We start from the raw sequence: 23,501 nt of genomic DNA, 5'->3' as shown, positions 1-23,501 counted from the left end.
TATTACAGTAGTTCACCAAAATAAGTTATGTATAAACGTTTAACCTACTTTGTTTGTTTTTGTCTAATTAGTAACTTATCTGGTACACTAATCTACAAGTTCAAACTTTCAGGAAGATATGGAACAAATGATTGAACAACCACAACCACCTGAAGGTGACGAGGCTACTACAGGCACAATGTCACCTCTTGCTGCAGTGCGTCAGTATCTCTCCACTAACAGTGCAAAAAGCACCTTCCTGCGTAATTCTGGGTTGGTTGTCAAGGTAACCTCGTCCAAATCGCCTACTGAACAAAATCTTCTTGCTAGACAGAGTGATATATCTGTGCTCCAGACACAAGTTCAATCCCTAATGGGCGTTGTTTCAGAAACAAGAATAGTGGTTGAGAAATGTCATCAAGATATGAATGGTTTTGAAACCAGACTATTAGACATTCTCTTCGTTGTTCAAGAGCAATGGCGGAAAAAGGTGGATATCGTGCTGCTCCATCAGATTCTACAGCCTGAAACATTAGCACTCAGGTCAAATGATCTGTGCTTCTATACATCTGATGGTGCTTTTATCTGGAAGGACTGTAAACTTTATGCCAACATGCCTTTTGTTGTATGGTTGGAATTTATTTTGTTGTGATACAACATTTATGATGCTGCCTCAGGCTGCAGTAATTACGACGCTATTTTTGTATAGTGTAGGTTTATCTTAGTAATGTATTCGGCCAAAACCTTCATAGGAGCCCAACATGCCAACATTTGTCGGGCCCATTCCAATTGGGCTAAAAACGATTACGGGCCGAAATTGGCATGTAGCCCACTAAAAATATCTGGGCCTAAATCAGCATAAGCTTTCATATTTTTCTGGTAGGCCTGTGCCCATAGTGGGCCTTTAACAGGCCTAAACATAATTTGGGCCCTTAGTAAAAATAGGCCGTTTACAGGTGTAAATATCTCGAGCCCATAAAATACATGGGCCTTTAATAGACCGAAAGTGAGATTGGGCCCTGATTGTGCCAAATAACCCACTGGACTTTAACAGGCCGAAATTCGGACGGGCCGTAAATGCGCCGACCTAATACACGAGCCTTTAACAGGCCGGAACTTCGGTCAGGCTAGATTATCGTCATTTTTATATGGGCCGTTAGTGGGCCTGATATGACGTTGGGCCACATATGGCCCATGGTTTACGTCCGCATTAAAAGGCCGAAAATGACAACAGGCCGAAAGTGGCCCAAAGCTATAGTGGGCCTCTAACAGGCCGAATGTCAGACATGGCCGAATATGACCCAAATCCTTCACGGTCGTTTTTGGCCTGAAAGTTTTGATGGCCTGTAAATGGGCCCAAATGAAGCCGGGCCTTTAACAGGCCGAAAATACACCGGGTCGTAATTCGGCCCAATTACTTAGCGGACTGTTAACGGGCCAGAAGTGACCATGGGCTGCGTTGATGACAAGTTTAGGACAGGCCGTTGATGGGCCGATTTGACAGAGAATGTTGGGCCTTTAGCTGGGCCGGCCCATTATGGTCGGTAGAATCTTGTGGGCCTTTAGCTGGGCCGGCCCATTGTGGTCCGCAAAATCTTGTAGGCCTTTAGCTGGGCTGGCCCATTATGGTCTGCAAAATCGTGTGGGCCTTTAGCTGGGCCGGCCCATTATGGTCCGCTAAATTTTGTGGGCCTTTAGCTGGGCTGGCCCATTATGGTTCGCTAAATCTTATGGGCCTTCGGTTGGGCCGGCCCATTTAATCGTTGTGGGCCACTTTTGGGCCGGTCCATGTGTCAACATATCATAGGCCCATCTCGACCGTTGGATGAGCGACACCTGTGCCAACGTGGAGCTGACACGTGGATCCGTCAGCCAATGAGAATTTTACATGTGGAAAATCGGCATTGGTCGTGGTTGTTAACGGGTTATCGGATCCAAAATCCGACCCAATAGCTTAACGGCGTTCCGTTACGGTGGATGCCACGTGCCGGTCACCCTTGACGAAAGCACTTCTGTGACACGCGATTTATCGTCATGGAAGTGGACACTTCCGTGATGATAATTTTGGCAATGTCATGGAACACTTCTACGACATCACATGTATGACTATCTTGATTCTGTCATAAATTTGTCATGGATGTACATGCATGACAGAAAATGCGACCTACTGTGACAAACACGTATCATCACGGAAGTGTATTTTTTGTATTGCTTTGATTTGTAAATATGAGTCTAAAGGGATCTATTCATCTAAATCTCTATATGTTATTGTTATCTTTACAGGGGTTCAACCTATTTATTTATCTGTTGTCTGAAGTGTCAGAGTACCACCTAGAATTCGAGGTTTCCTGTGGCTTTTTTCACATAATAAGATTATGACTTGTGATAATCTTAGGAAGCATGGAATAGCCAAGCCTCTAGAATGTGTTCATTGTAAAGAAGTGAAAACAGTTTATCATCTGTTCTTCAAGTGTATTGTAGCTAGAGTGGTTTGGTCAGAGGTTGAACTGGTGTTCCATACCTCAGTTAATGATTTTGAGTCAATTGTTAAGAATTGGCTTTGCAACAAAAGATTCTTACACTTGAATGTAGTGAGTTTTGCAGTCTTGTGGCGATCATGGAACTTTAGAAATTTTCGATAGTCTTTAATAGATGTTCCTGGGTGTCTGTGAAACTGGTCTTGGGTTTGGTTTTTCGCTACCTAAGAGATTGGACCAAGCTGTTTCAAGATATCCAGAGGGTATGATTCAAGAGTTTTAAAACTTGATTTTGAAACGCTTGAAGGACCCTCTGATGCGGGAACCGGACTGTAGGACCGTCACAAATGCCTTGGAGACGCTTCTTGAAAGACAGCAGTGAGTGATGCTGCGCATGGGGGAGAGCCACATTGGAGTACCACAAGCTACATCCTCAGGAAGCTGACAACATACATGTGGTGTTCTTCGGCTGGTGATTCTCTACTGAGGTCGATGTGATGGCTTGATTTATCCTTGTTTCACCTGTTACTTTGATGTTCTAGTCTGTAATAAAAAGATAGTAGAGAACTAGTTCCTAGTTGAGGGTGGTCAAGCTGCTCTAGGAGTCTTTCTTATTTGTTGTTGGTGTTGTCCTGTATGATGAAGAAAGTACCCTGTAGAACTCGTGGTTTCTTTCTATATGAAATGGAGCCGAGGGTGTTGAGGGAGTCCTGGATTAAGGGGTCCTCGGGCGTCCGGCCTGTTGGACATGGGCCGGACTGATGGGCTATGAAGATACAAGACCAAAGACTCTCACCCGTGTCCGGATGGGACTCTCCTTGGCGTGGATGGCAAGTTTGGTGTTCGGATATGAAGATTCCTTTCTTTGTAACCGACTTTGTATAACCCTAGTCCCCTCCGATGTCTATATAAACCGGAGGGTTTGGTCCGTAGAGGCCGAAACAATCATAATCATATAGGCTAGACTTCTAGGGCTTTAGCCATTACGATCTTGTGGTAGATCAACTCTTGTAATACTCATATTCATCAAGATCAATCAAGCAGGAAGTAGGGTATTACCTCCATAGAGAGGGCCCGAACCTGGGTAAACATCGTGTCCCCGGTCTCCTGTTACCATCGACCCTAGACCCACAGTTCAGGACCCCCTACCCGAGATCCGCCGGTTTTGACACCGGCATTGGTGCTTTCATTGAGAGTTCCACTATGACGTTGTAGTCAGGGTTGATGGTTTGCCTTGTGACAAGGACAATATCACCGCCAGAGGAGCTTTGGCCTCAGGCCAAACCCTCCGGCTGGGTGGTGCTACCTCTTGAGAACTGCGTTGGTTTTCCCTTGAAGAGGAAAGGGTGATGCAGTAAAGTAGCGTAAGTATTTCCCTATGTTTTTGAGAACCAAGGTATCAATCCAGTAGGAGATCACGCTCGAGTCCCATGCACCTACACAAACAAATAAGAACCTCGCAACCAACGCGATAAAGGGGTTGTCAATCCCTTCACGGTCACTTACGAGAGTGAGATCTGATAGATATGGTAAGATAATATTTTTGGTATTTTTATGATAAAGAGAAATAAAGATGCAAAGTAAAATAAACGGCAATAGAAATAGCTAAGTGTTGGAAGATTAATATGATGGAAGATAGACCCAGGGGCCATAGGTTTAACTAGTGGCTTCTCTCAAGAGCATAAGTATTATGGTGGGTAAACGAATTACTGTCAAGCAATTGATAGAATTGAGCATAGTTATGAGAATATCTAGGTATGATCATGTATATAGGCATCACGTCCATGACAAGTAGGCCGAAACGATTCTGCATCTACTACTATTACTCCACACATCGACCGCTATCCAGCATGCATCTAGAGTATTAAGTTCATAAGAACAGAGCAATGCTTTAAGTAAGATGACATGATGTAGAGGGATAAACTCATGCAATGTGATATAAACCCCATCTTTTTATCCTCGATGGCAATAATACAATACGTGCCTTGCTGCCCCTGCTGTCACTGGGAAAGGACATCACAAGATTGAACCCAAAGCTAAGCACTTCTCCCATTGCAAGAAAGATCAATCTAGTAAGCCAAACCAAACAGATAATTCAAAGAGACTTGCAAAGATAACCAATCATATATATGAAATAATTCAGAGGAGATTCAAATACTGTTCATAGATAAACTTGATCATAAACCCACAATTCATCGGATCTGGACAAACACACCGCAAAAGAAGATTACATCAAATAGATCTCCAAGAAGATCGAGGAGAACTTTGTATTGAGATTCAAAGAGAGAGAAGAAGCCATCTAGCTAATAACTATAGACCCGAAGGTCTAAAGTAAACTACTCACACATCACCGGAGAGGCCATGGAGTTGATGTAGAGGCCCTCCGTGATCAATGCCCCCTCCGGCGGAGATCCGAAGAAGGCCCCAAGATGGGATCTCTCGGGTACAGAAGGTTGCGGCGGTGGAATTAGGTTTTCGTGGTGCTCCTGGATGTTTGCGGGGTACGTGGACTTATATAGGAGGAAGAAGTAGGTCAGTGGAGCAACGAGGGGCCCACGTGGGTGGAGGGTGCACCCAGGGGGTAGACGCGCCCCCTGCCTCATGGACTCCTCGATTGTTTCTTGATGCCCACTCCAAGTCTCCTGGATCACGTTTGTTGAGAAAATCACGTTCCCGAAGGTTTCATTCCGTTTGGACTTCGTTTGATATTCCTTTTCTATGAAACACTGAAATAGGCAAAAAAACAGCAATTTGGGTTGGGCCTCCGATTAATAGGTTAGTCCCAAAAATAATATAAAAGTGTATAATAAAGCCCATTAAACATCCAAAATAGAATATAATATAGCATGGAATAATCAAAAATTATAGATACGGTTGGAGACGTATCAGGTGGCTTAATCATTACTGCCCGTTCGGCCGGTGAGCCGACGATGACTTCTCGGGTCATCGAAAATCGCCTCTGAATTGACTCTAAATACTCCAAACGGATGGATCCAACGGAATTGTCGTCCTTGAACGAACTCCTGGATCGCATCGCCGCCTTGGGGTCGCTACAGACTACGATCCGATCGGGCTTAAACCCGATCAGAGAGAAATCAAATCTCCACCGATCACCCATCAGATAGCGGTAGTAGAGGAGAAAAACAATAACTCTCCCTCTATACTGAGGACGAACTATGTTCGGATCTCCGAGCTCGAAGAGTCGGATACCTGTCTGCAGAACGACATGCCTTTGTTGGGGATCATTGCAGAAATAAAAAAAATTCTACGCATCACCAAGATCAATCTATGGAGAGACTAGCAACGAGAGAGAGGGGAGTGCATCTTCATACCGTTGAAGATCGCAATGCGGAAGCGTTACAAGAACACGGATGAAGGAGTCATACTCGTAGCGATTCAGATCACGGTTGATTCCAATCTAAGCGCTGAACGACGGGGCCTCCGCATTCAACACACGTACAGCCCGGGGACGTCTCCTCCTTCTTGATCCAGCAAGGGGGCAGGAGAAGTTGAGGGAGAGCTCCGGCAGCACGACGACGTGGTGGCGTTGGAGCTCGTGGTTCTCCGGCAGAGCTTCGCTAAGTGCTACGGAGGAGGAGAAGGTGTAGGAAGGGGAAAGGGCTGCGCCAGGAGAAGGGGTGCGGTTGCCCTCCCACCCCCACTATTTATAGGGGAAAGGGGAGAGGGGGCTGGATCCCTAGATCCATCTAGAGGGGGCGGCGGCCCCTCGAGGGGGGGGGGGCAGCGGCCCCCTAGGGTTTCCAACCCTAGGTGCCTTGGGCCCTTGGGGGGCGCACCAGCCCACTAAGGGGCTGGTTCCCACCCAACTACATCCCATTAGGTCCTTTGGGGCAGGTGGACCCTCCCGATGGACCCCCGGAACCCCTTCGGTGGTCCCGGTACAATACTGATAAACCCCGAAACCTTTCCGATGACTGAAACTGGACTTCCCATATATAAATCTTCACCTCCGGACCATTCTGGAACACCACGTGACGTCCGGGATCTCATCCGGGACTCCGAACAACTTTCGGTAACCACATACAATTCCCATTACAACTCTAGCATCACCGAACCTTAAGTGTGTAGACCCTACGGGTTCGGGAACTATGCAGACATGACAGAGACATCTCTCCGGCCAATAACCAACAGAGGGATCTAGATACCCATGTTGGCTCCCACATGTTCCACGATGATCTCATCGGATGAACCACGATGTCAAGGATTCAATCAATCTCGTATACGATTCCCTTTGTCTACCGGTATAGCACTTGCCCGAGATTTGATCGTCGGTATACCGATACCTTGTTCAATCTCGTTACGGCAAGTCTCTTTACTCATTCCGTAACACATCATCCTGTGACCAACCCCTTAGTCACATTGAGATCATTATGATGATGTCTTACCGAGTGGGCCCAGAGATACCTCTCCGTCATACGGAGTGACAAATCCCAGTCTCGATTCGTGCCAACCCAAAAGATACTTTCGGTGATACCCGTAGTGTACATTTATAGCCACGCAGTTACGTTGTGATGTTTGGCACACCCAAAGTACCCTTACGTTATCCGGGAGTTGCACAATTTCATGGTCTAAGGAAAAGATACTTGACATTAGAAAAGCTTTAGCAGACGAACTACACGATCTTGTGCTATGCTTAGGATTGGGTCTTGTCCATCACATCATTATCCTAATGATGTGATCCCGTTATCAATGACATCCTATGTCCATGGTTAGGAAACCGTAACCATCTATTGATCGACGAGCTAGTCAACTAGAGGTTCACTAGGGACATGTTGTGGTCTATGTATTCACACATGTATTACGATTTCCGGATAACACAATTATAGCATGAACAATAGACAATTATCATGAAGAAGGAAATATAATAATAACCATTTTATTATTGCCTCTAGGGCATATTTCCAACAGTCTCCCACTTGCACTAGAGTCAATAACCTAGTTACATTGTGATGAATCGAACACCCATAGAGTTCTGGTGTTGATCATGCTTTGCACGTGGAAGAGATTTAGTCAACGGATCTGCGACATTCAGGTCTGTATGCACTTTACAAATCTCTATGTCTCCATCTTGAACATTTTCACGAATGGATTTGAAGCGACGCTTGATATGCCTGGTCTTCTTGTGAAACCTGGGCTCCTTGGCAAGGGCAATAGCTCCAGTGTTGTCACAGAAGAGAGTCATCGGGCCTGACGCATTGGGAATAACTCCTAGGTCGGTAATGAACTCCTTCATCCAGATTGCTTCATGTGCTGCCTCCGAGGCTGCCATGTACTCCGCTTCACATGTAGATCCCGCCATGACGCTTTGCTTGCAACTGCACCAGCTGACTGCCCCACCATTCAAAATATACACGTATCGGGTTTGTGACTTGGAGTCATCCATATCTGTGTCGAAACTAGCATTGACGTAACCCTTTACGACGAGCTCTTCATCACCTCCATAAATGAGAAACATATCCTTAGTCCTTTTCAGGTACTTCAGGATATTCTTGACCGCTGTCCAGTGTTCCATGCCGGGATTACTTTGGTACCTTCCTACCAAACTTATGGCAAGGTTTACATCAAGTCTGGTACACAACATGGCATACATAATAGACCCTATGGCCGAGGCATACAGGATGACACTCATCTTTTCTCTATCTTCTGCCGTGGTCGGGCATTGAGCCGTGCTCAATCTCACACCTTGCAATACAGGCAAGAACCCCTTCTTGGACTGATCCATATTGAACTTCTTCAATATCTTGTCAAGGTACGTGCTTTGTGAAAGACCAATGAGGCGTCTCTATCTATCTCTATAGATCTTGATGCCTAATATGTAAGCAACTTCTCCAAGGTCCTTCATTGAAAAACACTTATTCAAGTAGGCCTTTATGCTTTCCAAGAGTTCTATATCATTTCCATCAATAGTATGTCATCCACATATAATATGAGAAATGCTACAGAGCTCCCACTCACTTTCTTGTAAACACATGCTTCTCCATAAATCTGAAAACCCAAACGCTTTGATCATCTCATCAAAACGAATGTTCCAACTCCGAGATGCTTGCACCAGCCCATAGATCGAGCGTTGGAGCTTGCATACCTTGTCAGCATTCTTAGGATCGACAAAACCTTCCGGCTGCATCATATACAATACTTCCTTAAGGAAACCATTAAGGAATTCCGTTTTGACGTCCGTTTGCCATATCTCATAATCATAGAATGCGAAAATTGCTAACATGATTCGGACAGACTTCAGCTTTGCTACGAGTGAGAAGGTCTCATCGTAGTCAACCCCTTGAACTTGTCGATAACCCTTAGTGACAAGCCGAGCCTTATAGATGGTTACATTACCATCCGCGTCTGTCTTCTTCTTAAAGATCCATTTATTTTCTATGGCTCGCCGATCATCGGGCAAGTCAGTCAAAGTCCATACTTCGTTTTCATACATGGATCCTATTTCGGATTTCATGGCTTCAAGCCATTTGTCGGAATTCGGGCCCGCCATCGCTTCTTCATAGCTCGAAGGTTCACCATTGTCTAACAACATGATTTCCAGGACAGGGTTGCCGTACCACTCTGGTGAGGAATGTGTCCTTGTGGACCTACGAAGTTCAGTAGCAACTTGATCTGAAGTTTCATGATCATCATCATTAACTTCCTCTCTAGTCGGTGCAGGCACTGATACGTCTCCAACGTATCTATAATTTTTGATTGCTCCTCGCTATATTATCTACTGTTTTAGGCAATATTGGGCTTTATTTTCCACTTTTATATTACTTTTGGGACCAACCTATTAACCGGAGGCCCAGCCCAGATTTGCTGTTTTATGCCTATTTCCGTGTTTTGAAGAAAAGGAATATCAGACGGAGTCGAAATGGAACGAAATAAACTGGAGAAGTTATTTTTGGAAGGAAACACACCTGATGGACTTGGACCCCACGTCAGAAGATATGGGAGCTGCCCACGAGGGTGGGGGGAGCGCCCACCCCCCTAGGGCGCGCCCCCTGCCTCGTGGGGCCCCCGTGGCTCCCCTGACGTGCTTCTTCTGCCTATATAACTCCATATACCCTAAAACTTCCAGAACGCAAGATAGATCGGGAGTTCCGCCGCCAGAAGCCTCCGTAGCCACCAAAAGTCAATCGGGACCCTGTTCCGGCACCCTGCCGGAGGGGGGAACCCTCACCGGTGGCCATCTTCATCATCCTGGTGCTCTCCATGACGAGGAGGGAGTAGTTCTCCCTCGGGGCTGAGGGTATGTACCAGTAGCTATGTGTTTGATCTCTCTCTCTCTCTCGTGTTCTTGAGATGTTACGATCTTGATGTATTGCGAGCTTTGCTATTATAGTTGGATCTTATGTTTCTCCTCCCCCTCTTCTCTCCTGTAATGAATTGAGTTTCCCCTTTGAAGTTATCTTATCGGATTGAGTCCTTAAAGATTTGAGAACACTTGATGTATGTCTTGCCGTGGATATCTGTGGTGACAATGGGATATCACGTGATTCACTTGATGTATGTTTTGGTGATCAACTTGCGGGTTCCGCCCATGAACCTATGCATAGGGGTTGGCACACGTTTTCGTCGTGATTCTCCGGTAGAACTTTGGGGCACTCTTTGAGGTTCTATGTGTTGGTTGAATAGATGAATCTGAGATTGTGTGACGCATATCGTATAATCATACCCACAGATACTTGAGGTGACATTGGAGTATCTAGGTGACATTAGGGTTTTGGTTGATTTGTGTCTTAAGGTGTTATTCTAGTACGAACTCTAGGGCTGTTTGTGACACTTATAGGAATAGCCCAACGGATTGATTGGAAAGAATAACTTTGAGGTGGTTTCGTACCCTACCATAATCTCTTCGTTCGTTCTCCGGTATTAGTGACTTTGGAGTGACTCTTTGTTGCATGTTGAGGGATAATTATGTGATCCAATTATGTTATTATTGTTGAGGGAACTTACACTAGCGAAAGTATGAACCCTAGGCCTTGTTTCAACACATTGCAATACCGTCTACGCTCACTTTTATCATTTGTTACCTTGCTGTTTTTATATTTTCAGATTACAAAAACTATTATCTACCATCCATATACCACTTGTATCACCATCTCTTCGCCGAACTAGTGCACCTATACAATTTACCATTGTATTGGGTGTGTTGGGGACACAAGAGACTCTTTGTTATTTGGTTGCAGGGTTGCTTGAGAGAAACCATCTTCATCCTACGCCTCCTATAGATTGATAAACCTTAGGTCATCCACTTGAGGGAAATTTGCTACTGTCCTACAAACCTCTGCACTTGGAGGCCCAACAACGTCTACAAGAAGAAGGTTGTGTAGTAGACATCAAGCTCTTATCTGGCGCTGTTGCCGGGGAGGTGAGTGCTTGAAGGTATATCTTTAGATCTTGCAATCGAGTCTTTTAGTTTCTTGTTTTATCACTAGTTTAGTTTATAAAAAAAAACTATAAAAAAATGGAATTGAGTTTGTCTCATACGCTTCACCTTTTTAATATCTTTCGTGAGTATGATGGAGAGGATAATTGTGCTCAAGTGCTAGAAGAAGAAATCTATAAAATGTTTGGCACTAAATATTTGAATGATGAGCATGATTGCAATGTTGTTAGTATGAATTCCTTGAATATCTATGATGCTAATGATATGCAAAGCCACAAGCTTGGGGAAGCTATGTTTGATGAAGATGATATTTTCTGTCCCCCAAGCTTTGATGAGCAAACTTATTATGATGAAAGCATGCCTCCTATCTATGATGATTATTGTGATGACACGTATGCTTTAAAAAATAATGATAACAATGAAACTTGTCATCTTGATTTCAATTTTCAATCCCATGATAGTTACTTTGTTGAGTTTACTCCCACTATTATTCATGAGAAGAATTCTGCTTATGTGGAGAGTAGTAAATTTTCTATGCTTGTAGATCATGAAAAGAATGCTGTAGGTGCTGGTTATATTGTTGAATTCATTCATGATGCTACTTAAAATTATTATGAGGGAGGAACATATGCTTGTAGGGATTGCAATAATATCAAGTTTCCTCTCTATGTGCTTAAAGTTTTGAAGTTATGCGTGTTTTACCTTCCTATGCAAGTTGATTATTGCTCCCATAAGTTGTTTGCTCAAAAAATCCCTATGCATAGGAAGTATGTTAGACTTAAATATGCTAGTCATATTCTTAATGATGCTCTCTTTCTGTTTCAATCCTTATCTTTTATATGAGCATCATTGAAACCATCATGCCTAGCTAGGGGCGTTAAACGATAGTGCTTGTTGGAAGGCAACCCAATTTTATTTTTGTTCCTTGATTTTTGTTCCTATTTAGTAATAAATAATTCATCTAGCCTCTACTTATATGTGGTTTTATGCTTTTAATTAGCGTTTGTGCCAAGTAGAACCTTTGGGAAGACTTGGGTGAAGTCTTGTTGGTCATGCTGTAAAAAACAGAAACTTTAGCGCTCACGAGAATTGCTGCCATTTTTATTTGGAGAGTGCTATTTAGTTAATTCTTTTTGCAGATGATTAATAGATAAATTCCTCAGGTCCAGAAATTTATTTGAGAATTTTATGAGTTCCATAAGTATATGTTTGATCCAGATTACTACAGACTGTTCTGTTTTTGACAAATTCTGTTTTTCTATGTGTTGTTTGCTTATTTTGATAAATCTATGGATAGTAAAATAGTTTATAAACCATAGAGAAGTTGGAATACAGTAGGTTTAACACCAATATAAATAAAGAATGAGTTCATTACAGTACCTTGAAGTGGTGATTTATTTTCTTATACTAACGGAGCTTACGAGTTTTCCGTTAAGTTTTGTGTTGTGAAGTTTTCAAGTTTTGGGTAAGGATTCGATGGACTATGGAACAAGGATGTTGGGGAACGTAGTAATTTCAAAAAAATTCCTACGCACACGCAAGATCATGGTGATGCATAGCAACAAGAGTGGGAGAGTGTTTTCCATGTACCCTCGTAGACCGAAAGCGGAAGCGTTATAACAACGCGGTTGATGTAGTCGTACGTCTTCATGACCCGACCGATCAAGCACCGAAACTACGACACCTCCGAGTTTTTGCACACGTTCAGCTCGATGACGATCCCCAGACTCCGATCCAGCAAAGTGTCGGGGATGAGTTCCGTCAGCACGACAGCGTGGTGACGATCTTGATGTTCTACCGTCGCAGGGCTTCGCCTAAGCACCGCTACAATATTATCGATGATTATGGTGGAGGGGGGCACCGCACACGGCTAAGAGATCTCAAGGATCAATTATTGTGTCTATGGGGTGCCCCTACCCCCGTATATAAAGGAGCAAGGGGGCAGAGGCGGCCAAGGGGAGGAGGCGCGCCCAAGGGGGGCAATCCTACTCCAAGTAGGATTCCCCCCTCTTTCCTAGTCCAAATAGGAGAGGGGAAGGAAGGGAAGGAGAAGGAGAAGGAAGGAGAGGGAGGAAAAGGAGGAAAAGGGGGTCGGCCCCCTAGTCCAATTCGGTTTGGGCTAGGGGGCCGCGCGCCCTGCCTCCTCTCTTCCACCACTTGGCCCATGAGGCCCATTACTTCTTCCTCGTATTCCCGTAACTCCCCGGTACCACCAAAAATACCCGAATCACTCGGAACCTTTCCGATGTCCGAATATAGTCGTCCAATATATCGATCTTTATGTCTTGACCATTTCGAGACTCCTCGTCATGTCCCCAATCTCATCCAGGACTCTGAACTCTTTCGGTACATCAAAACTCATAAACTCATAATATTACTGTCATCGAAACCTTAAGCGTGCGGACCCTACGAGTTCGAGAACAATGTAGACATGACCGAGACACGTCTCTAGTCAATAACCAATAGCGGAACCTGGATGCTCATATTGGCTCCTACATATTCTACAAAGATCTTTATCAGTCAGACTGCATAACAACATACTTTGTTCCCTTTGTCATCGGTATGTTACTTGCTCGAGATTCGATCGTCGGTATCTCAATACCTAGTTCAATCTCGTTACCGGCAAGTCTCTTTACTCGTTTCGTAATACATCATCTCGCAACTAACTCATTAGTTGCAATGCTTGCAAGGCTTATGTGATGTGCATTACCAAGAGGCCCCAGAGATACCTCTCCGACAATCGGAGTGACAAATCCTAATCTCGAAATACGCCAACCCAACATGTACCTTTGGAGACACCTGTAGAGCTCCTTTATAATCACCCAGTTACGTTGTGACGTTTGGTAGCACACAAAGTGTTCCTCCGGCAAACGAAAGTTGCATAATCTCATAGTCATAGGAACATGTATAAGTCGTGAAGAAAGCAATAGCAACATACTAAACGATCGGGTGCTAAGCTAATGGAATGGGTCATGTCAATCACATCATTCTCCTAATGATGTGATCCCGTTAATCAAATGACAACACATGTCTATGGTTAGGAAACATAACCATCTTTGATTAACGAGCTAGTCAAGTAGAGGCAGACTAGTGATGTTTTAGTTTGTCTATGTATTCACACAAGTATTATGTTTCCGGATAATACAATTCCAGCATGAATAATAAACATTTATCATGATATAAGGAAATAAAATAATAACTTTATTATTGCCTCTAGGGCATATTTCCTTCAGTCTCCCACTTGCACTAGAGTCAATAATCTAGATTACACAGTAATGATTCTAACACCCATGGTTCACATCGTCATGTGACCAACACTCAAAGGGTTTACTAGAGTCAGTAATCTAGTTCACATCTATATGTGATTAAGACCCAAAGAGTACTAAGGTGTGATCATGTTTTGCTTGTGAGAGAAGCTTAGTCAACGAGTCTGCCAAAATTCAGATCCGTATGTATTTTGCAAATTTCTATGTCTACAATGCTCTGCACGGAGCTACTTTAGCTAATTGCTCCCACTTTCAATATGTATCCAGATGAAGACTTAGAGCCATGCGGATCAGTGCCAAAAACTTGTATCGATGTTATCCTTTTACGACGAACCTTTTGTCACCTCATAATCGAGAAACATATCCTTATTCCACTAAGGATAATTTTGACCGATGTCCAGTGATCTACTCCTAGATCACTATTGTACTCCCTTGCCAAAATCAGTGTAGGGTATACAATAGATCTGGTACATAGCATGGCATACTTTATAGAACCTATGGCGGAGGCATAGGGAATGACTTTCATTCTCCTTCTATCTTCTGCCGTGGTCGGGCTTTGAGTCTTACTCAATTTCACACCTTGTAACACAGGCAAGAACTTTTTCTTTGACTGATCCATTTTGAACTACTTCAAAATCTTGTCAAGGTATGTACTCATTGAAAAAACTTATCAAGCGTCTTGATCTATCTCTATAGATCTTGATGCTCAATATGTAAGCAGCTTCACCGAGGTCTTTCTTTGAAAAACTCCTTTCAAACACTTCTTTATGCTTTACAGAATAATTCTATATTATTTCCGATCAACAATATGTCACTCACATATACTTATCAGAAATGCTGTAGTGCTCCCACTCACTTTCTTGTAAATACAGGCTTCACCGCAAGTCTGTATAAAACTATATGCTTTGATCAACTCATCAAAGCGTATATTCCAACTCCGAGATGCTTGTACTAGTCCATATATGGATCGCTGGAGCTTGCACATTTTGTTAACACCTTTAGGATTGACAAAACCTTCTGGTTGCATCATATACAACTCTTCTTTAAGAAATCCATTAAGGATTGTAGTTTTGTTATCCATTTTCCAGATATCATAAAATGCGGCAATTGCTAACATGATTCGGACAGACTTTAAGCATCGATACGAGTGAGAAAATCTCAATGTAGTCAACACCTTGAACTTTGTCAAAAACCTTTTTCGACAAGTCTAGCTTTGTAGATAGTAACACTACTATCAGCGTCCGTCTTCCTCTTGAAGATCCATTTAATCTCAATGGCTTGCCGATCATCGGGTAAGTCAACCAAAGTCCATACTTTGTTCTCATACATGGATCCCATCTCAGATTTCATGGCCTCAAGCCATTTTGCGGAATCTGGGCTCATCATCGCGTCCTCATAGTTCGTAGGTTCGTCATGGTCAAGTAACATGACCTCCAGAACAGGATTACCGTACCACTCTGGTGCGGATCTCACTCTGGTTTACCTACGAGGTTCGGTAGTAACTTGATCTGAAGTTACATGATCATCATCATTAGCTTCCTCACTAATTGGTGTAGTAGTCACAGGAACAGATTTCTGTGATGAACTACTTTCCAATAAGGGAGCAGGTACAGTTACCTCATCAAGTTCTACTTTCCTCCCACTCACTTCTTTCGAGAGAAACTCCTTCTCTAGAAAGGATCCATTCTCAGCAATGAATATCTTGCCTTCGGATCTGTGATAGAACGTGTACCCAACATTTTCTTTTGGGTATCCTATGAAGACGCACTTCTCCGATTTAGGTTTGAGCTTATCAAGTTGAAACTTTTTCACATAAGCATTGCAACCTCAAACTTTAAGAAATGACAACTTAGGTTTCTTGCCAAACCATAGTTCATACGGTGTCGTCTCAACGGATTTAGATGGTGCCCTATTTAACGTGAATGCGGCCGTCTCTAAAGCATAACCCCAAAACGATAGCGGTAAATCAGTAAGAGAAATCCTAGATCGCACCATATCTAGTAAAGTACGATTACGACGTTCGGACACACCATTACGCTGTGGTGTTCCGGGTGGCATGAGTTGCGAAACTATTCCGCATTGTTTCAAATGTACACCAAACTCGTAACTCAAATATTCTCCTCCACGATCAGATCGTAGGAATTTTATTTTCTTGTTACGATGATTTTCAACTTCACTCTAAAATTTTTTGAACTTTTCAAATGTTTCAGACTTATGTTTCATTAAGTAGATATACCCATATCTGCTTAAGTCATCTGTGAAGGTGAGAAAATAACGATATCCGCCACGAGCCTCAACATTCACCGGACCACATACATCTGTATGTATGGTTTCCAACAAATCTGTTGCTCTCTCCATAGTACCGGAGAACGGTGTTTTTGTCATCTTGCCCATAAGGCACGGTTCGCAAGTACCAAGTGATTCATAATCAAGTGGTTCCAAAAGTCCATCAGTATGGAGTTTCTTCATGCGTTTTACACCGATATGACCTAAACGACAGTGCCACAAATAAGTTGCACTATCATTATTAATTTTGCATCTTTTGGTTTCAATATTATGATTATGTGTATCACTACGATCGAGATCCAACGAACTATTTTCATTGGGTGTGTAACCATATAAGGTTTTATTCATGTAAACAGAACAACAATTTATTCTCTTACTTAAATGAATAACCGTATTACAATAAACATGACCAAATCATATTCATGCTCAACACAAACACCAAAAAACACTTATTTAGGTTCAACACTAATCCCAAAAGTATAGGGAGTGTGCGATGATGATCATATCAATCTTGAAAACACTTCCAACACACATCGTCACTTCACCCTTAGCTAGTCTCTGTTTATTCTGCAACTCCCGTTTCGAGTTACTAATCTTAGCAACTGAACTAGTATCAAATACTGAGGGGTTGCTATAAACACTAGTAAAGCACACATAGATAACATGTATATCAAATATACTTATGTTCACTTTGCCATCCTTCTTATCCGCCAATCACTTGGGGTAGTTCCGCTTCCAGTGACCAGTCCCTTTGCAGTAGAAGCACTTAGTCTCAGACTTAGGACCAGACTTGGGCTTCTTCACTTGAGCAGCAACTTGCTTGCCGTTCTTCTTGAAGTTCCCCTTCTTCCTTTTGCCCTTTTCTTGAAACTAGTGGTCTTGTCTACCATCAACACTTGATGTTTTTCTTGATTTCTACCTTCTCGATTTTAGCATCATGAAGAGCTTGGGAATCGTTTCCGTTATCCCTTGCATATTATAGTTCATCACGAAGTTCTACTAACTTGGTGATGGTGACTAGAGAATTCTGTCAATCACTATTTTATCTGGAAGATTAACTCCCACTTGATTCAAGCGATTGTAGTACCCAAACAATCTGAGCACATGCTCACTAGTTGAGCGACTCTCCTCCATCTTTTAGCTATAGAACTTGTTGGAGACTTCATATCTCTCAACTCGGGTATTTGCTTGAAATATTAACTTCAACTCCTGGAACACTACTCCTGCAATAGGTCTGTCACCTAGCGGTGCATCAAGACATAATTCTTCTGTGCAGCAATGAGGATAAACCTCAGATCACGGATCCAATCTGCATCATTGCTACTAACATCTTTCAACACAATTTTCTCTAGGAACATATCAAAATAAACATATGAAAGCAACAACGTGAGCTATTGATCTACAACATAATTTGCAAAATACTACCAGGACTAAGTTCATAATAAATTTAAGTTCAATTAATCATATTACTTAAGAACTCCCACTTAGATAGACATCCCTCTAATCCTCTAAGTGATCACGTGATCCAAATCAACTAAACCATGTTCGATCATCACGTGAGATGGAGTAGTTTCATTGGTGAACATCACTATGTTGATCATATCTACTATATGATTCACGCTCGACCTTTCGGTCTCTATGTTCCGAGGCCATATCTGTATATGCTTGGCTCGTCATGTATAACCTGAGTATTCCGCGTGTGCAACTGTTTTGCACCCGTTGTATTTGAACGTAGAGCCTATCACACCCGATCATCACGTGGTGTCTCAGCACGAAGAACTTTCGCAACGGTGCATACTCTGGGAGAACACTTCTTGATAATTAGCGAGAGATCATCTTAAAATGCTACCGTCAATCAAAGCAAGATAAGATGCATAAAAGATAAACATCACATGCAATCAATATAAGTGATATGATATGGCCATCATCATCTTGTGCTTGTGATCTCCATCTTCAAAGCACCGTCATGATCACCATCGTCACCGGTGCGACACCTTGATCATCATCGTAGCATCGTTGTCGTCTCGCCAATCTTACGCTTCCACGACTATCGCTACCGCTTAGTGATAAAGTAAAGCATTACAGCGCAATTGCATTGCATACAATAAAGCGACAACCATATGGCTCCTGCCAGTTGCCGATAACTTGGTTACAAAACATGATCATCTCATACAATAAAATTTAGCATCATGTCTTGACCATATCACATCACAACATACCCTGCAAAAACAAGTAAGACGTCCTCTACTTTGTTGTTGCAAGTTTTACGTGGCTGCTACAGGCTTAGCAAGAACCGTTCTTACCTACGCATCAAAAACCACAATGATAGTTTGTCAAGTTGGTGTTGTTTTAACCTTCGCAAGGACCGGGCGTAGTCACACTCAGTTCAACTAAAGTTGGAGAAACTGACACCCGCCAGCCACCTGTGTGCAAAGCACGTCAGTAGAACCAGTCTCGCGTAAGCGTACGCGTAATGTCGGTCTGGGCCGCTTCATCCAACAATACCGCCGAACCAAAGTATGACATGCTGGTAAGCAGTATGACTTATATCGCCCACAACTCACTTGTGTTCTACTCGTGCATATAACATCAACACATAAAACCTAGGCTCTGATACCACTGTTGGGGAACGTAGTAATTTAAAAAAAATTTCCTACGCACACGCAAGATCATGGTGATGCATAGCAACGAGAGGGGAGAGTGTTGTCCATGTACCTTCGTAGACCGAAAGCGGAAGCGTTATAACAACGCGGTTGATGTAGTCGTACGTCTTCACGGCCCGACCGATCAAGCACCGAAACTACGGCACCTCCGAGTTTTTGCACACGTTCAGCTCGATGACGATCCCCGGACTCCGATCCAGCAAAGTGTCGGGGATGAGTTCCGTCAGCACGACGGCGTGGTGACGATCTTGATGTTCTACCATCGCAGGGCTTCGCCTAAGCACCGCTACAATATTATCGAGGATTATGGTGGAGGGGGGCACCGCACACGGCTAAGAGATCTCAAGGATCAATTGTTGTGTCTACGGGGTGCCCCCCGCCCCCGTATATAAAGGAGCAAGGGGGGGAGAGGCGGCCAAGGGGAGGAGGCGCGCCCAAGGGGGGCAATCCTACTCCAAGTAGGATTCCCCCCTCTTTCCTAGTCCAAGTAGGAGAGGGGAAGGAAGGGAAGGAGAAGGAGAAGGAAGGAGAGGGAGGAAAAGGAGGAAAGGGGGGCCGGCCCCCTAGTCCAATTCGGTTTGGGCTAGGGGGGCTATGCGCCCTACCTCCTCTCTTCCACCACTTGTCCCATGAGGCCCATTACTTCTTCCTCGTATTTCCGTAACTCCCTGGTACCCTCGAAAATACCCGAATCACTCGGAACCTTTCCGATATCCGAATATAGTCGTCCAATATATCGATCTTTACGTCTCGACCATTTTGAGACTCCTCGTCATGTCCCCGGTCTCATCCGGGACTCCGAACTCCTTTGGTACATCAAAACTCATAAACTCATAATATTACTGTCATCGAAACCTTAAGCGTGCGGACCCTACGGGTTCGAGAACAATGTAGACATGACCGAGACACATCTCTAGTCTATAACCAATAGCGGAACCTGGATGCTCATATTGGCTCCTACATATTCTACGAAGATCTTTATCAGTCAGACCGCATAACAACATACTTTGTTCCCTTTGTCATCGGTATGTTACTTGCCCGAGATTCGATCGTTGGTATCTCAATACCTAGTTCAATCTCATTACCGACAAGTCTCTTTACTCGTTTCGTAATACATCATCTCGCAACTAACTCATTAGTTGCAATGGTTGCAAGGCTTATGTGATGTGCATTACCGAGAGGGCCCAGAGATACCTCTCCGACAATCGGAGTGACAAATCCTAATCTCGAAATACGCCAACCCAACATGTACCTTTGGAGACACCTGTAGAGCTCCTTTATAATCACCCAGTTACGTTGTGATGTTTGGTAGCACACAAAGTGTTCCTCCGGCAAACGGGAGTTGCATAATCTCATAGTCATAGGAACATGTATAAGTCATGAAGAAAGCAATAGCAACATACTAAACGATTGGGTGCTAAGCTAATGGAATGGGTCATGTCAATCACATCATTCTCCTAATGATGTGATCCCGTTAATCAAATGACAACACATGTCTATGGTTAGGAAACATAACCATCTTTGATTAACGAGCTAGTCAAGTAGAGGCACACTAGTGACGTTTTAGTTTGTCTATGTATTCACACAAGTTCCGGATAATACAATTCTAGCATGAATAATAAACATTTATCATGATATAAGGAAATAAAATAATAACTTTATTATTGCCTCTAGGGCATATTTCCTTCAAAGGAGTGGTAAGAGCCTAAGCTTGGGGATGCCCAAGGCACCCCAAGGTAATTTTCAAGGATAACCAAGAGCCTAAGCTTGGGGATGCCCCGGAAGGCATCCCCTCTTTCTTCCACTTCCATCGGTAATTTACTTAGAGCTATATTTTTATTCACCAACATGATATGTGTTTTGCTTGGAGCATCTTGTATCATTTGTGTCCTTGTTTGTTAATGTGCCAAAATCATCCTTGCTATACACACCTTTTGAGTGAGTCATCTATGAATTAAAATTTGATAGAATACTCTATGTGCCTCACTTATATCTTTTGAGCTATGTAGTTTTGCTCTATGTGCTTCACTTATATCTTTTGAGCATTGAAATTTTGCTCTATGTGCTTCACTTAGATCTTTTAGAGCACGGTGGTTGTTTGTTTTAAAGAAACTATGATCTCTCATGCTTCACTTAGATTATTTTGAGAGTCGTAATAGCATGGTAATTTGCTTAATAATAACTTGCTTGGTATTCAAGATTTGTGAAACTTTCTTTTGAGTGCGTTGAATACTAAGAAAAGCTGGATCATTGATAATTGTTTTGAGATATGGAGGTAGTAATATCAAAGTCATGCTAGTAGAGTAATTGTGGATTTGAGAAGTGCTTGAGTTAAAGTTTGCAAGTCCCATAGCATGCACGTATGGTTAACATTATGCAACAAATTTGAAACATGAGGTGTTATTTGATTGTCCTCCTTATGAGTGGCGGTCGGGGATGAGCGATGGTCTTTTCCTACCAATCTATCCCCCTAGGAGCATGCGCGTAATACTTTGGTTTTTGATGGCTTGTAGATTTTTGCAATAAGTATATGAGTTCTTTATGACTAATGTTGAGTCCATGGATTATACGCACTCTCACCCTTCCATCATTGCTAGCCTCTACGGTACCGTGCATTGCCCTTTCTCACATTGAGAGTTGGTGCAAACTTCGCCGGTGCATCCAAACCCCGTGATATGATACGCTCTTTCACACATAAACCTCCTTATATCTTCCTCAAAACAGCCACCATACCTACCTATTATGGCATTTCCATAGCCATTCCGAGATATATTGCCATGCAACTTTCCACCATCCAGTTTATCATGACACATTCATCATTGTCATATTGCTTAGCATGATCATGTAGTTGACATAGTATTTGTGGCAAAGCCACCGTTCTTAATTTTTACTTGTCACTCTTGATTCATTGCATATCTCGGTACACCACCGGAGGCATTCATATAGAGTCATACTTTGTTCTAGTATCGAGTTGTAATCATTGAGTTGTAAATAAATAGAAGTGTGATGATCATCATTCAATAGAGCATTGTCCCCAAAAAAAGGCCAAAGAAAAAAAAAGGCCCAAAAAAACAAAAAGGGGCAATGTTACTATCCTTTTTTCCACACTTGTGCTTCAAAGTAGCACCATGATATAGCGAGTCTCATATATTGTGCTTCAAAGTAGCACCATGTTCTTCATATAGAGAGTCTCTTGAGTTATCACTTTCATATACTAGTGGGAATTTTTCATTATAGAACTTGGCTTGTATATTCCAACAATAGGCCTCCACAAGTGCCGTAGGTCTTCATGAGCAAGCAAGTTGGATGCACACCCACTTAGTTTCTTTTGTTGAGCTTTCATACATTTATAGCTCTAGTGCTGTAACGCCCTCGATGCGGCCTACGTGTCGAAGCATGACTTAGAGGCACAACCGCATTGAAAGCAATGTCGCAAGTAAGGTAATCTTCACAACAACCCATGTAAATATATAAAAGGGGAAAGGATACATAGTTGGCTTACACTCGCCACGTCACACAAATACATGAATAACATTACAATCATCCAATACACTCATGGTCCGACTACGGTACCAAAATAAAAGATCAACCCCCACATGCGACACGGACCCCGATCGCCCCAACTGGGCACCACTACTGATCATCTGGGAAAGACACATAGTAACAGCGAGAGTCTTCATCGAACTCCCACTTGAGCTCAAGCGCATCGTCTGGAATGGTATCACCGGTCCCTGCATCTGGTTCTGGAAGTAAACTGTGAGTCACGGGGACTCAGCAATCTCGCACCCTCGCTATCAAGACTATTTAAGCTTATAGGTAAGGCAAGGTAATATGTGGAGCTGCAGCAAGCGACTAGCATATATGGTGGCTATCCTGTTCGCAAAAGAGAGCGAGAAGAGAAGGCAAAACACGAACGAATAACTATGATCAAGAAGTGATCCTAGAACAACCTACGTCAAACATTACTCCAACACTATGTTCACTTCCCGGACTCCGCCGAGAAGATACCATCACGGTAACACACGCGGTTGATTCATTTTAATTAAGTTAAGTTTCATGTTATCTACAACCGGACATTAACAAATTCCCATCAGCCCATAATCGCGGGCACGGCTTTCGAAAGTTCAAATCCCTGCAAGGGAGTCCCAACTTAGCCCATCACAAGCTCTCACGGTCAACGAAGGATATTCCTTCTCCCGAGACATTCCGATCAGACTCGGCATCCCGGTTTTACAAGACATCCTCGACAATGGTAAAACAAGTCCAGCAACACCGCCCGAATGTGCCGACAAATCCCGATAAGAGCTGCACATATCTCGTTCTCAAGGCACACTCGGATAAGCAATCCGTACAACTGAAACCAGCCCTTGAGTTTCCCCGAGGTGGCGCTGCAAGGGGCTCTAGTTTGGACCAACACTCAGAGGAGCACTGGCCC

This window comes from Triticum dicoccoides, chromosome 2A (genome assembly GCF_002162155.2).
Source record: "Triticum dicoccoides isolate Atlit2015 ecotype Zavitan chromosome 2A, WEW_v2.0, whole genome shotgun sequence".
Classification (NCBI taxonomy): Eukaryota; Viridiplantae; Streptophyta; class Magnoliopsida; order Poales; family Poaceae; genus Triticum; species Triticum dicoccoides.
Note: the sequence above shows the minus strand (reverse complement) of the source record.